Below are 16,537 nucleotides of genomic sequence, written 5' to 3'. Positions count from 1 at the left end.
ATATGATATGATATGATATGATAGATTTTAATGATGTCCACAAGACTAAAATAGCCTATGGGACCCACACAATCACCCTCCCAAGAATTTAAAATTGTTTATTTAATTGTCAAAATAAAATCTTTACATCAGCGCTTAAATTAGTTTCACTGCCCTGTCGTATCAACATGTGCATTCACTAGAACCGATTCTTACGTGGCTTCTATTTCTGCATGATGGTCTCACCTAGCACTTTTAGTCGATACAAAGTGTAAACACAAGAAATAAAGTAGAGAAATCAGAGGGGCGAAGAAGATGTGATCAACTTTGAACGCTACAAATTCACGTGTTATTCATGTCATTAATACCAACATTCAAAAAAGAATTCCTTCCATTAATCTTTGCAGTGTAAATTGTAGTCAATTAAAAAAATTTAATACTTTGGAGTTATGCAATTATCACTCAGACTTGCACTCGATCAATTGAAACTTTCTAAAGCATTTTAAATTCTGTATGTGTCAATCAATCATGGTATTTTTATATTTAGATAGCATTGTGGTGATTGCTTCTACACTGACTCCTTATATAACTAAAAATTTCTTGATAAAAACCGCCGAATGCACTGTGCTTGTTACTCCTAAGAGACAAATTTTTTGTTTAAATCTATTTCGAATGTTTGTGCCGGCTGCTAAAGTTGTCATTTCTCGGCCTCTGTAAATAGCTAAATTGGATTATCATTTCTTCACAAGAGTTTTCCTGAAAAGATAAGAGAGAATAACAATGACAAAGGAAATGAAATTGTCCTGTACGTCTGACCTAATGAAGCATCAGTATCTTTGCACAAACCGGATCTAGTATTGGCTCATCCTCTTGACTTCCAATCTACTCACAATGCACGCTTTGTGGTCCAGCTCAATATTATTCCTACGGTTTAGCTATTAAAAAGTTGAAATAAATTAAATTTATATTTCTTACTCTAGTTTCAATTTAGTACAACCAAATATGGGATTAACACATTCTCAATCAAATTCTAGATGAACAAAACAAGATTGTAATTGCAAGTTTCTATTCTCATTCTCAATCCCCATTCTTATTCCTATTCTCAATTGTAATTTTCAATTCCTATGCCAACAACCAAACGGACCCTAAGAGGTTTTCCATGAAGGACATTGGGTGGATATGGCAGCTAAGTCACAGTCGAAAAATGATTAGGTTTGTAGCGACAAATCGTTTGGCATGTATCAATATACTTCAAGGGAATTTTTTGGCTCCAATGTAACTTTGCATTTGTGAGGGAGGATAGATAATAGAGATCTAATAGATTTGTATCAGGTAGGGGGATTGATCACTAGGTTAAGGGCAACTTTTGAATCAACGTAGTAAGAACAAGAAGGACAAACATCCATCCCAAGGGGAAGTCAAACATGCATGCTAAGTCATGGATTGAGGTTCTCAATTCAAGCATTCACTCTCGTTTCAGACAACTAAACACTCTCACTTATCAAAAGCCCAAAGATCTAGATTTGAAAAAATCCATAAATGAGAAGGATATCAAAAAGCTTAATGGTTCAATGATTTTGCATAATCCTAATAGGGGAAATATCAAGGGTGTTATAATTTCACAAGACTCAAAACGCTAACTGGGGAGAATAGATAGTTCATATCAAAACTCCTTGTAACCCTTTAGAAAAACAACAAGGAAACTTGTCGAAGGAAGTATGAAAGGTGTGGGTTTTGGCACTTGTCAATGATGCACAAAAAACCCTCTTTGATAAAAACCTAGAAATTTGCATTTGCTTGCAATAACTATCCAAGTATAGGGTGAGGTTATTTCACTATCCCAACTGCAAAAAAAAATACATGTGAAATGGTACGGCACACTAGACTTGTGAATTATTTCTTCTAATAATTTCATTATTATTTAAATAATTTAGAAGATGCCAAGATTAAGATATTAAAAAAATTATTTTAGTAGTTTGGTAGGAATTTGGTATTTGTCTCTCCTCAAAAAAAAAAGTTTCCCAACTCGGGATATTGTGAAAGAAATCCAAGTTTCTAGCTCAAACTTCCTAGCATTTTGCAAAACTTAGGAGATTCTTGTTGAAAGTTTCTTATGCCTCTATAGATGAAGGAAATGATGAAAAAGATCAAAGATCAAGCCCTTATCCAACATCATAATAATGAAGTTCATCATACAAATGTGAATAAACACCAATTTAAACAAAATAAATGCATTACATGGAAATTGATTACATTTCCCTACTGTGAACAAAATCTTGCATCTAGGCAAGAGCCTATAACACAATGATAACTTGTGTGCCTCTTATGTGGGAGGTCTTGGGTTTGAGTCTACTCGAGCTTAACATATAAAAATAATTTGTTACAACTAATAATAACAAATCTAGGCTTTGACACATTACCAATATAAAAAAAAAGCTTTCATCTTAAGCATATTTTCTCTTAAAGCACATTACACAAGAGATACTAAAGAGTGGAGGACTTATGAAATGAATTCAAAAACCATATTGCACATACATAAATATGTGCATGTATATAGACACAAAATTAATCTAAAATGCAAAAAGATATTGCCAATGCTAGAGGAATTAAAGATGCAAGAGGCTTTCTAATGTGAGATGGGGATGCTTTTAAACAATTCCTCATACATGAGAGGAAATGTGGGTTGAATGTAAGATGAAGAAAAATAGTTAGGGATAGTTGAGGATACAAATGTTAATCCCACATTTGTTGATTGAGCGCAATTTGAATAGTTGGAAGGATATAAATAGGATAATTTATAATAATATAGAGATTAGAACTATACATGATTTAGTGGCTTCAAAAAAAAATGGTATATTAAATTATAGTAATTTACTGAATTAATGAAGTTTATAACTTAATGAATTTAGTGAGGTTAATAATTTATTCAACAATGCATACTTCATTCATGTAATGTGTGTGAGGATAAATTCAATGTGTCTATAGTTTAACATTGTGTTTGAGGATGGGTTGTTCATGGTGAAAATGTATGATTTAATAAGCCCTAACTCTACCATCCCACCAATTTGTAACTTCAAGTCAATTAATGGAATTTTGAGACACGACATTGTTAGATATTTTTGACTACTTTACTAAGATTGATGTCCTTATGAATTCCTCTATATTTTTTAAAATTAAAAAAAGCTAACCCTATTAATAATACCCCACCAAAACATGGCTTAGCAACCATAGACACTATTATGAGTAATGAAATTTAGGCCCTTCTTAGGGATAAGATTAATCCTCCTATTGCTAGGAATAATGAAAGAAAGATAAATGTCACTCAAAACTCTATTCAAGTTAATCAATTTTCTCACATGAACTCAAAAAGTGATAATGAGACTACACTACTTAGGCTAATCATCCCCCTTTTATGTATTCAAAAATTTATAATTAGGTTGCTTAAAGTAATATAGAAGACGTTATAGATTAAATTCCTATTTTCTTACTAAAGATATTTTTACTACAAATTATGAGGTTTTGGAAAACGGAGTCCTGTTCTCCCCTAATGCCTCATTTCTCAAGTTTATAAATGGTTTAAAACTACAAAGATAAACATTGATTAAGATCTAACAAAAAGGTTGTTAGGATTAAATCACAAATAGAAGAAAAAAAAATTACATGCAAATATAACCAAAAATAGAAAATAATAGATCACACAGAAAAGAACACAAGAGACCAAGATTTAACATGGTTCACCCAATCCCTGGACTATGCCCACCAAACAGCAAGTCTAATATTATTATGATCCAGTGATTATAACCTTATTACAATCTATAATCCCTTACAGCTCAATACTGCCACGGGAACCAATTTCAAATCACCATACTAAAACAACCTTAACTCTAAGCCCTTTTATGCAGTTAAACTACTTTAGGGTTACTACATGTCAGCCATAAATTGGTGAATATTAGCCATTACTTTAGTGGTGAAACTACAAATAGTACCCAAAAAAATACCAAAAACTAACAATCTCCCACTTGGGGACTAATCAAGCTTCACACTAAACAATAATCTCCCACTTGGAGATTGATCCTATAGAAATGTCGCTACTACATGAGGATCCCACTGGATCAAACCACCCTAGACTTTATTGTTCTTTTATTCATGGTAAGTCTAGAAGACCAACTAAAGATGAAGAGGAGTTCAGCTTCTCCCTTGTTACTAAATTTCTCAACATATCTACTGGATTGTCATTTGTATGTATCTTCTCTACCTTTAACTGTCCATCCTCCAAAACTGACCGAATGAAATGGTACCACAACTATATGTGTTTTGTCTTTTGAATGTAGAGCTGAATTCTTTGCAAGATGAATGGCACAATGACTATATGTAAACAAATAATTATCCTTCCAAGAAGAACTAAAGCCATAGCATCTCCCTGGCTACCTCTATAGCAACAACATACTCTGCCTCTATAGTAGATAGAGCATTAATCTTCTATAACCTTGAAACCCAACTCACAGTTGCCCCACCAACAATAAAGACATAACCTATAGTACTCCACCTGGTATCAATATCCCCTGCCAAATCTAAGTCAGCATAGCCTTGTAAATCAGTAGTAGAGCCCCCAAAGTGTAAACACTTATTGGATGTTCCTCTCAAATATCTTAGAATCCATTTGACTACATTCCAATGTTCAATTCCTAGATGACTCATATACCTGCTAACAACTCCCACTACATGTGCAATATTTGGCCTGGTACATACCATAGCATACATCAAGCTTCCTACAACTAAAGCATAGGGTAACATGGACATCTTTGTCTCCTCTTCTTGTCTCTTAGGACACATCTCCTTAGTCAACTTCAAATGTCCAAGTAAAGGTGTGCTAACAGCTTTAGCATTCTCCATAGAGAAATGTTGCAACACCTTCTCAACATAATCAACCTAAGATAACATCAATGTTCTATTCTTCCTATCTCTACAAATCTTCATACCAAAGATTTTTTTTCTACCCCCAAATCCTTCATAGAAAATGCATGTGCTAATTGGCATTTCAGCCCCTTAATGTGATCCATGTTAGACCCAGATTTGATCGCAAATCCTTATGGTTGAGCCATATATATCTCTTCATCCAAATCACCATGAAGGAAGATTGTTTTAACATCAAGTTGCTCCAAATGAAAATCTTCAATAGCCACAAGACTTAAAATAGTATGAATAGAAGTCATCTTAACAACATGAGAAAATATCTCATCAAAATCAATTCATTTTTTCTGTGCAAATCCTTTTACAACTAACCTAGCTTTAAATATTTTCTTACCTTCTTCCTCTTCTTTCAACTTGTAAACTCACTTATTATGTAAATCATTCTTACCTATAGGCAACTTGCACAAATCCCATGTCTTATTCTTAAACAAAGAATCCATTTGATCTTTCATTGCAGACTCCCACTGAATCTTAGTATCCACCTGCATAGCTTCATCATCACTTTCAGGTTCACTAGCATCAGTAAGTAAAATAGAATATAAAGAGGGAGAAAATCTTTGTGGAGGTCTAATTTGCCTTGTTGACCGTCTAACATTCACTGGTGTGTGTGGTAGTTGTTGTTGTGATTGTTGCACATCATGAGGAATGGCTGGAACATCAGCTTTTGGAGTATCATCGAGCACTACATAATCATCTTCTTTCTTCTCATGTTGCTGCAACAGATCTTTGTACAACACATTTTCATTGAATATGACATCCCTGCTTCTTACAATTTTTTGATTTTCAAAATCCCAAAGCCTATAACCAAATTCATTAATGCCATATCCAAAAAATACACATTTCTTTGACTTAGCTTCCAACTTGGTTCTATTTTCAGAATCCATGTGAGCAAATGCTTCAAACCGAAGGTTTTGAGAAAAGAATAATTCATCTTCTTACTAGTTCATGCCTCCTTTGGAATACCACAGCCCAAAGGAGTAGAGGGACCTCTATTAATCAAATATACAGTAGTATTGATAGCCTATGCCCATATTTGTAAGGGAAACTCAGCATACAACCTCATGCTCCTTGTGCGCTCCATTATAGTCATGTTCATACGTTTAACAACTCCATTTTCCTATGGAGTCCTTGGAACAATTTTTTGTCTATGAATACCATTAGTGGAGCAATAATCTTCAAATTCATGACTGCAATACTCACCACCTTTATCAGATCTAAGACATTTTAATTTCTTACCAGTCTCATTTTCAACCAAACATTTCCATTTCTTAAAAGTTTGAAATACATCAAATATTTTTCTAAGGAAATAAACCCATATTTTTCTAGTTGTGTCATCAATAAATGTAACATAATAATGAGAGCCACCAAGGGAACATAATTGAGCTGGTCCCCATACATCGGTATGCACAAGCTCTAATTTCTCCTTTTTGTTTTCCTTCCCATTCTTCACAAAACTCACTCTCTTTTGTTTTCCATACACACACCTTTCATAGAAATCCATATTAACACATTTTAGACTTGGTAAAACTTTCTTTGAATGAAGTACTTTCATACGTTTCTCACTCATGTGCCCAAGTCTATTGTGCCACAACGTTGTATCAGAATTTATAGCAGCTATTTGTTCTCCCTGCTCAATTGCAAAAGTTGTTCCTAAACATTCATTTTTCTCTGAAAAAATTAAAGTAGAAGGAACAATATGACCTGTACAAAGATATCAGGTGCCTACTTTCACACTTTTTACTACTACAAGGGAACCTTTTGAAACCTTCTAATTTTTATCATTAAAAGTAACTACACAACCCTCATCACCAAGTTGCCCTACTGAAATTAAATTCCTACTCAGCCTTGAAACATGTCTTACCACATGTAGTAGCCAATGATTCCCATTCTGCAACTTAATCATAACTTTTCCCTTTCCAACAATCTAACAAGGTTCATTATCCCCCAAATAAACAAGTCCAAAATCTCATTGGACATAATCAATAAAATAACCTCTATGAGGTGTAGCATGAAATGAAGCACCAGAATCTAAAACCCATGAATCGTCAACATTGTCTAAAGACAGAAGCAAAGCATCTCTCCATGAGATACCAAATGCATCAAAGGATTCTATTTGATCCCAAACTGCATTTTTATACTGCTTTAATCTCCTATTCTTGGATAAATAGGTTCCTTTTATCTGGGAGATAACTAGTTCAGAGTCACCTATAACATGTAATTTCTTAATTCTATGATGTGTGGCAACTTTTAACCCTAGCAATAATGCCTCATATTCTGCAATATTATTTTTGTAGGAAAACTTCAACGTGAATGAATACCTGAAGGTATTATTCTCAAAGGAGACAAAAACTACTCCTAGCCTTGCACCCTCTTTAGAACTAGCCCCATCAAAGAGCATTGTCCATAATTTTGGTGAGTTCATGCAACATTCAACTTCATGTTCAATTATAGAAGGTAAATTCTCAACTTCTTGAATAATCAATTCAGCTCTGAAAGCATTTACCCCAGTATCTAAGAAACAAGTGGCATCTTTATCAATTTCTTCCCCTAAAATGTGATTAACCCTTGGTTCTCTATTTACCTTGACAGCTTTATCCCCAATGTGGAAAGTAGCATAGGTTAAGTCACACTGCAGGCTTCCACCCATGGCAGCACTCCATTTTTTGGAGAGTAACATTCCATAGTGTGGAGGTATATCCACTACAAGGACAAACATGGTTAGCTCTACTTTAGGATATGCAACTAGTTTGAAAGGTAATGCATTTATGGTACCTATGACTGGGACTTCCCTAGCATCCATTCCTCTGCATCTGCCTTGCTTGGTATCCACTTTCAATCCTAAGGCTTCCATTACTTTGAAAGGCATTATGGTGTTGGAAGCTCCTGAGTCTATCATATAGTTTTTTAGGGCCTTCCCTTTTATGATTAGACTGAAGAAAAAAGGGTCAATATCTTCTATAAATGCCACTGAGGAATCATCTAAAAACATTTTGGGAATCTGGGATATGATACCATTATCCTCTACTACTAATGGGGTTTGTTGGGCAACAGTTTGATCTATAACAGTATTATTATTTCCTATCCCACCCAACCATGATAAAGCCTTGCTTTTATGCTCTTCAATTTTAAGAAGTTCAGACAAAGGCACTTTCATAGTTATTTGGGACAACATAGATATCATATCAACATGTTCAGTAATAGTAGGTTTGACAAAAGCACCTGGACTTGAAACCTTTGGAGAAGTAGGCATTACTGTTTTCTTGGTAATATCAATTTCTGATTTCTTTGGTTGCACCACTGGTTTTTTTGCTTCATTTGTCTAAAACTGAACCTTCTTTTTTTATTCCCATTTCTTATACTTATTGTCCTTGATCTTAGGCACATCTTCATTGACTCTCTTATTTTGATCATTCATCTTATGGGTGATATCTTTGATGAATACACTGGATGGATTTCCTGCATCATTATTTACTGTTCTATTTCTCAAATTGTAGTTACTATGGACTTGTGAAATCATTTCTACTGTAATTCTATCGATTTCCTCTTTGGAGGGCATTCTTAAGCTTGTGAGACCTACATCAGAAGATGTAATGCATACCTTATCTGTATCATACCCTTCATCATCTGAAAGCACTTACTGATGATGTAAATGATGAGCAATTCTCTGACTAGTAATGTCATTTTTAGGCTCTTCTAAATAAAAATTTATCAAATCATCACACATGCTTACCATATTGCAACTTTTATCATCATGGCTTTTCTCTTCACTTTCTTCTTCAAGTTGCACACCTTGACCTTGGGCAAATGACTGAGCAACAGCGCAATAATCAATAGAATGAGGTGATTGACATATAATGCACCATGGTACATCATCATTCATTTTCACAGTGTTCCTTTGCAAGGGATCTGGAGTACCCTTATCCTTCACATTTTGGGTTTGGTTGGGAACTGGCTTACCATCTTTCCACTAAGTGGTGTAAGGGTAATTTTGCATTCTAGGCTGCCTATTGAAACTATTGTTATTCATAGGGGTTCTCTTAGCAATATTTGGCTTATTAAAATTAGTGGATTCATCTTCTTGAGCAATTCCAAAACCTAGCCTATAGTAGGTTCTTCTGGCTTCTATCCTACAGGAGTTTTGTCACCCTCCCTTTTATTATTGTTCTTAGGATTAAACAGCTTTGGATCATCCCTCCTACCTAGTTTACCAAATGCCTTCCTATTATTCTCTATATTTACTACAATTTTATAGGCATCCCTTAAATTCTTGGGATCCTTATCCCTTAATTGATAAGCCATTTTTCTATCAAAAGCATTGAAATATGTTGTGAGACAGACATATTCATTCAACCTCATTACTTGAAATAGTCTGTACATACCTTTTCTAGAATCTTACATTGAAATCAAATGTGGACTCATTTGGATTCTTCTTGATGTTGCTGAATTCATTCAACATGAATCCTGCATTAGTGTTGTCTCCATATTGCTCTTTGAACAATTTCTCCAAATCATTCCACGAGGTGATACTGTCATAAGGCAACCTCCTAAACCAATCCCTTGCATCCTCAGTTAGTGAATACACAAACAATTTCATTACCATATCTTCATGTTCAACTTCATAATCATTCAACATATCAATGAAGATTCTCAAATATTCTTCTCCAGTAACAGCATTACTCCCAAACAACTTAACCACTTTATCTCTCAAATCAAATGATATGGGATGTGGGGTACCAAGAATACCAGCAAATGATATTTGTCTATACTTTTTGAGGTATACAAGTTTCTTCTAGAAACTAGGAACATTTGAGGTACTTGCTATGTTAGGTTGACTCAGAGGAGCATCTTGGGATTGTTGAGGTGGGACAAATGGGACTTGGGTGCCAATAGTGGAAGATGAGACAGGAGCAGATTGGGGTATTCCTTGACTTGAGATTATTGGACCACTAGCTAGTGTAGGAATTACAATTAGGATAGACAAATTGGGCCATGAAGCCAATGCAGAATTAGATTTTATGAATTGGATTTTTCTCCTAGTTTCTGCAGCTTGAGTTTCATTCTCAACTTCCTCAAGCTCTTTTGTAAGATCTTCCTTCTCTTTTCTAGCCTTCTCCAGATCTAAATCTAATTTTGACATGGAGGGTTGTATGGGTTTTCTTGGTAGAGCTTGAGGTTCATTTATTTGGATTCCTACAGCTTTTCCTTTCCCTTTATCTGGAGCTTTTGCAGTGGGTTCTACAGGGTCCATTTGAACAGGTTTATAGGCTTGGACTTGAGAAATAACCAGTTCTTGCCATTGATTTTGGCATTTTTTTTGTTCTTGAACTTTAGCTCTTAGATTGTCTACATCTCCAAATACATCAGTATGGAGAGTTGTGGTATTTTCTTCTAACTTTTTATTCTGCTCCTTCAAAGCAGCCATCCTTCTTAGCAAAGCATCCCTTTCTATTATGGCATCCAAGGTGGCTTGCTCCTTCTCTTTTTCAAGACGAATGCATTTACCTTCTTCCTTAGCAATCCATTTCTTCAGAACTCCTATCTCAGAATGCACTTCTTTAGGATTTGTAGAAGTAGTCTCTAAATCAGCAGGATCATCCAGATCTATAAGGTTGGGCTCCACATATGGGGCTGCTCTGGGATTAAAAGGATTATCAAATGAACTCCTAAATCCTAGCCTATAGTTCATAGCTGCTACAGGATCTGGCCTTGATGAAGCAATTCCTACCGTGGACACATCTTTGTCCTAAAAGACTCTCTCATCTGGTAATGGGGTACTAAAAATGCCTCCTAAGAGTCTTGTAGTTTCATATTTAAAACTAAGTGAAGAAAACTCTCTTCCTAATACTGGTTGATACTGAGAATTGACGGATGCATTGCCTCTGGGTTTCTAGGTGGGATTTGGATCTGTCTTTTTCTTATTTTGGTTCTTCCTACCACCTTGGGGTAGATCAGTATACATTGATACATCAGGATTGGCTCTCATTAAAGCTTTGTGTTCTTTCTCTTGTTAGCCATATTCACCTTTTGTTAAAAATAAGCACTAGCTTCAAAACCTTGACTGAGTCGCCACCCTATTCTTAGGAAAATATACAATGACACTTATTGCTAACTCAAAGAAAACAACAAACAAGTAAAAAAAAAATATCTGAGATAGATGGACCAATCGTTGATGTTGTAAGACTGCAACTCTTGCTTGTTAGATAAGACACTTGGATAGGCTGGATACATCAGTGTGTAGCTATGCTACTTGGGGTTTTCTTTCTTTAAATTCTCAAGGTTTGTCACTAAAATATTCCCTTATAACCATGGGTAAAACTTAGATAACCTGACACACATGTACACAGCAGCACAAAAAAAATTACAGTACTTTTTTACAGACGAGTTGGACAACTCCCTAGTACAGTCGCCATTTTGTTGGTGTTTTAAAATGAACTAAAACTACTAAGCAAAAAAATGCTTAATACCAATATGATAGTACTCATACAATCTAAAGACTAGCCAACTCTTGTTAACAATTGCATGTGCAAAGCATTTGGGCCCAACTTCAACAAAACCAAGAGTGGTTTTCTACTCTTCTGGCTCTACAAAACCAGGGTGGGTATACCCAGGAATGATTCAAGATTGGTAAAACTGTATAAGGATTATTTTTAGTTTCATTCTGATTCTCATCTCAAATCCTCAAACACATACACAATTCTTGATAACTTGGTAAACACATCCCATATAACAGATATGGCCAAAAACTCTTCTATAGATCTGCAAATGTTCTTTAACAATAGTGGCTAATTGAAGCTAAAACATTCCATGCAGACAAGTACTGACCAACTTTGAAGATCTACAGGAAGTAAAAGTAAAATTTGATTTGATGCTGCATTTTGACAAAGATTTGTGACATACTTCTCCTTCAGCTAAATCAATTTGATCAATGCCTAATCCATTGGGGTTCAGAGTCTATAGAAAATTCTTAGATCTAACTTGTTGCCTTACAACAAATTCTATCAGCAATTCAAAACCCTTTCCACTACTAAAGAAACCTTATCACATTCACCAGAGCTTTTATTTAATCCATTGAATTAACAGCAGTGATAAACAAATATACAACCAAACTGGATTGCATTCAATTGCACAAGCCTTTACTTATACAATATCAAGATAACCAAGTAATTAAAAGGAGACAAGATTCAGAAAGAAATGATATGGGGATAGTTCACAATTTGTATTTATTTTCTTTGAAAATTATATACCATTTATAATAGACTCAAAATGACCTTCAGAAAGAAACACAGCTGATTCTATGTTCATGTATTCTCAAAGAATTGACAGAGAAAATACATCATAAACTTGCTTTCAAAAATTTGGACCAAAGACAAACTGAGCATATCACTTAGAAAAAATAGAATTCGGACCATTCTTTAGCCTTGGAATCTCACTTAAATAGTGTGAGATGCAACAAGCTTCAGGCTAAGAGAAAGTGACAGGTGTCTTTTACAAGAAACATTTGCATACACTTATCACAAGATGACAAAAATCTAACTAACAGAAAAAGATTTACATCAAACATTCCTTTTGTGGGCCCTTTCTGTTACATCCTCTGGAATTGGCATAATGATTTGATTCTTTTATCTATCTAATTCCTCGAAATAAGTGACCATGAGGCTTGAAAGTGATGTGTCTCCTTCATTTATCTGTAAGTTTACTTTAACTTGGGGATTTTCTCTATCTTTTTCATTGACTGTTAAAGTAACAGTTACATCTGCATGATCTTCTGCCTCATCATCTTCTGACATCTGCTCTGTGGACATGAATTTGTCCTTCCACTTATCATAGACAACATCATCTAGCCAATCAAAACTTAGAACTTCTTTTTGTATAGTTAAAAGGGAATTTTCAATTGTCTCCATATTAACCAATTCTTTTCGGATAGAGTTGTAAAATATCTGCACTTTAACCAACTCCTCATTTGTTATTGCCCACAACAGATGGCTAGCTTCATTTATAACCCTATTTATTCTCTCACAAAAAGCTTCATCTAGCTCCTTCTTCCATTCTTCCTTTTCTTTTACTTTATCAACTGACTTTAGAGCACAAGGGAATAAATCAATTTTTTTTGCAAACTACTCGAAAAGGCAATTGGTTAATCTTCTATAGAAAGAATCTTGTTTATCATCAAAATCCTGCAACTTATTTAGTAAGTCAAAAATTCCTTCTATCTGATGATATGTTAAATGAATAAAAAATATACACATAGCAGTGATATCTGAGCTTCTCTCTATCCACTTCTGTAGAATGGGTCTGAATATATCTTCATTTTGTTTTAATTCATCCCTAATTGCTGAAATCTTTGACAATTGATCAAAGAATGTGGGCCACTCTATTCTATCTATTAAATACATAATACCATGCCTTAGTTTTTCTTCATGCTGATTGTCAAGATCCACATGCATGGCATACAACTTATTCTTCTCTTCTTCAAAATCATCTGTAGTATAGAATTGAGGTCTTTCTGGAGTATCAGGTATCTCAACTACTGGAGTAGACTTGAAGGGTTCAATAGGTGGCCTTGGGGGGTAGGCAATCCTAGGTTTGCTAGTTTCTCCCATTTTTCTTTTCCCCAGCACCTTCTCCATTTGAGACAATTTGTTTTCTAGTGACTGTATCTGTACACCCCTTTCCTCATATGCTTTCAAAACTTCTTCAAACCTAGCATTGAGTTGGGTAAATCTGTCTTCTTTCTGGCTAGATACAACACCACCAAATTTTAGCACTTTTGAGCCCATTCCCATTATTTTCTTACTACTCACTTCACCAGCACTGTATATTGTCAATGTAGTTGTATACTCTGCAGTGGGAAACTCATGCATCCTAGTATTTTCCTTCTTTTCTATGGACCATATAACAAGGGCTTGGTGATCATAACTAAATTTGACTCCTCTATGAGCCTATAATATTTCTTTAGCAATTGTTAGTTGAACATCCTTCTGCTTCCTTACTGAATCAAAAACAATAGTATTTTCTATATCCCATTCCGATAGAAGGAGGACTCCTGACTGTCTAACTATTTGCCTCCCAGCTTCAGGTGTAAACTGGGCAAAATCATTCAAAAATTTTGATTTCACCTCTCACTTAATAACTGGGTCAGGTTTATCTAGTTGCTCATCCTTACTTTTCTCATAGGCTTTCTCAAAATTTCCCATATTTAATCTCCACAAAAATTGAGCAAAAGCCCTAGATCTTACAAAATTTTCATCATTAATAAATCTTTCATAAGCCTGGGCAACTATTGAGTCAATTTCCTTACCTTGGTAATCAACAATGGTTAGGTCCAAGGAAGGTGTAGGAGGTTTTTGTGTTTCTCCAACATCCAAGTCTATAGAAGTGACAATCACATCCCCTTCTCCACCCACTTGTCTTAGTTATTCTCTTAGAGATGATTCATCATCTATCTAGATTGGGGACTGGCTTGGGGAGTATTGTTCCTTTTGAGAAGAAGAAGACCCCTGCTCTAATTTTTGCCTTTTTGGAGAGCTAGCTCCAGATGGACTTCTTGACCTCAGCTTCTGATGAGGGGGTGCCTATTGCACATTTTGAATCATGACATAACCTGCCTTTTCTACAATGTATATTGGCTAGGAGCTACCACATTTCTACTGCTTATTCTTCTTTGTACTTCTACAGCCTTGTCTTGATCTGTCTCAACATACATAGCTTTCTTTTCATTCATGGTTTGAATTATTATGGAAAAATTATTCATTAATGCTTGTATTTTAGCTCCCCAGTATTTCTTATCTTTCAATGGGTCATACTGGGGTTCAAAAGCATTAATGAATTCCAAGGTCTTACTAAAAATTATCCATTTCTCTTTCCTCAATTCTTGTTCCTGCAATGTGAAGATATTTCTGACTATATCTTCTGGATAGTAAACTTGATGTACCATATGAGAAGCTCTCACCCTTTCTTTTAAAAGGTCATAGAATCCTTCAGGGTCAATGAATCTGGCATGAGACTCTACCATGTTATATCTATCCAAAAACAAATTCATGTGCTTCTACCCTTTTTTGACAAAGACAAAATCATGCACTATAGTAACAATTGGAAAGAATGTTCCCTTCTTATTCAATTCCCTCTCATCTATAGTGCCTATCTGCCATAAGAGCTCAGCAATCCCTATCTTCAAGGGCACATGAAAAGGCAACACATGTGTCTTTCCTACAAAACCATATACCCTTATCACAGTTAAAACATTATAAGGGATTATATCCCCCCAATTATGACTAACCAACAATCCTTGTGCATGGTCTTTAGGTCTAACCAATTCCAACAATGCTTGTGGAATTCTGGAGCTATCACCTCTCAAAAGCAATCTCAGCCTAGATGCAAAATATCTGTCAAATCTTACATAACTAGCATCTATGGCTTCTGAAGTCATATCCACACTCCATAACTGCATTGGATTCCTCTCTCCATCCTTGGTTATTTCCAACTCCATACCCTTGGAGAAGAAAGTGTATCCCTTGTATAAGCATACATGCATCAGCAATGAATACCAACAGAATGGTTTGTTCACTTTTCACTTTGATATTCCAACCAAACCATTGTGAATTTATTTTGCTAGAAAAGTGGCAAAATCCAGAATGGTACTCATTCCAAATTGAAGGGTTTGAGCCATTATAAGGACAACAGAACCTGAAATTTGATCACCTTCATCTATCCCTAAAATCTTGCAAAGAGAAAAATACAGTGCTTGAGCTCTCAAATTGAAATGTCTTCTCAACAATGGCTCTGGGGTACTGGCTGTAATCACAGGCAAAGTGCCAATTTTAGCAGCATGCTCTTGCAGTGGCCCTGTTCTTAGGTAAATTCATTGTGCATCATATCTAGCTTGTAAATCATCCATATCAATGATTTCATGCACAGCATAGTTAGGGTTAAGGTTGAAAACCTCACTGAATAGCTTAGGGAAAACACTAAAAAGATTGACTCCAGAATGATTTTTTACCCATCCCGTAATATGATCATACTTCTTTGTCAGGTCCATCAATAAATCACTATCAAATAAAACTATGAGGACTATTAATTTACCAATATCAAACTCCCAAACATTGCTCATAGGAGTGTCTAGTTTTCACTCTGAAAACCATTTTTTAAACAACTCCAGACCTCCCATGGAAGCTTGGGCATCTCTTACCCAATTAGCATTGTCATAAAAACCCTCTGCTACAACTACTCTAGGATGTTTCAGAATGAGTTCCCTCCCCTTAATTATTTCATGCACTGATAAGGGGAATTGTTCAAGAAAGTCATCATGCACAGAACGTTTCAAATAATATTTTTGCCCAGTAAACTCTTTTCGGGGAGGCATTTTGAATGAACCCTACGAATTTCACAATAGCAGATACTTTAAATTTACTTAGAAAGTCACAGAGTACTTACCCACCAGAATTTGAACTTCTGCACTATGTGATATCTTCTACAATTTTACTAGAGTGTTAACCAAGACTTTTCGTGCCCTGGCTCTAAAAATTTTGTATGCTCCGATGTTCTCTCTGCACTTTGGTGGTTCATTAACGGTGAAATCATGGGCTCTTCT

This window comes from Cupressus sempervirens, chromosome 1 (genome assembly GCF_028749045.1).
Source record: "Cupressus sempervirens isolate cs-2001-9-10 chromosome 1, ASM2874904v1, whole genome shotgun sequence".
NCBI lineage: Eukaryota > Viridiplantae > Streptophyta > Pinopsida > Cupressales > Cupressaceae > Cupressus > Cupressus sempervirens.
The sequence above is the reverse complement of the archived record's forward strand: the minus strand, read 5'-3'. Positions refer to the sequence as shown.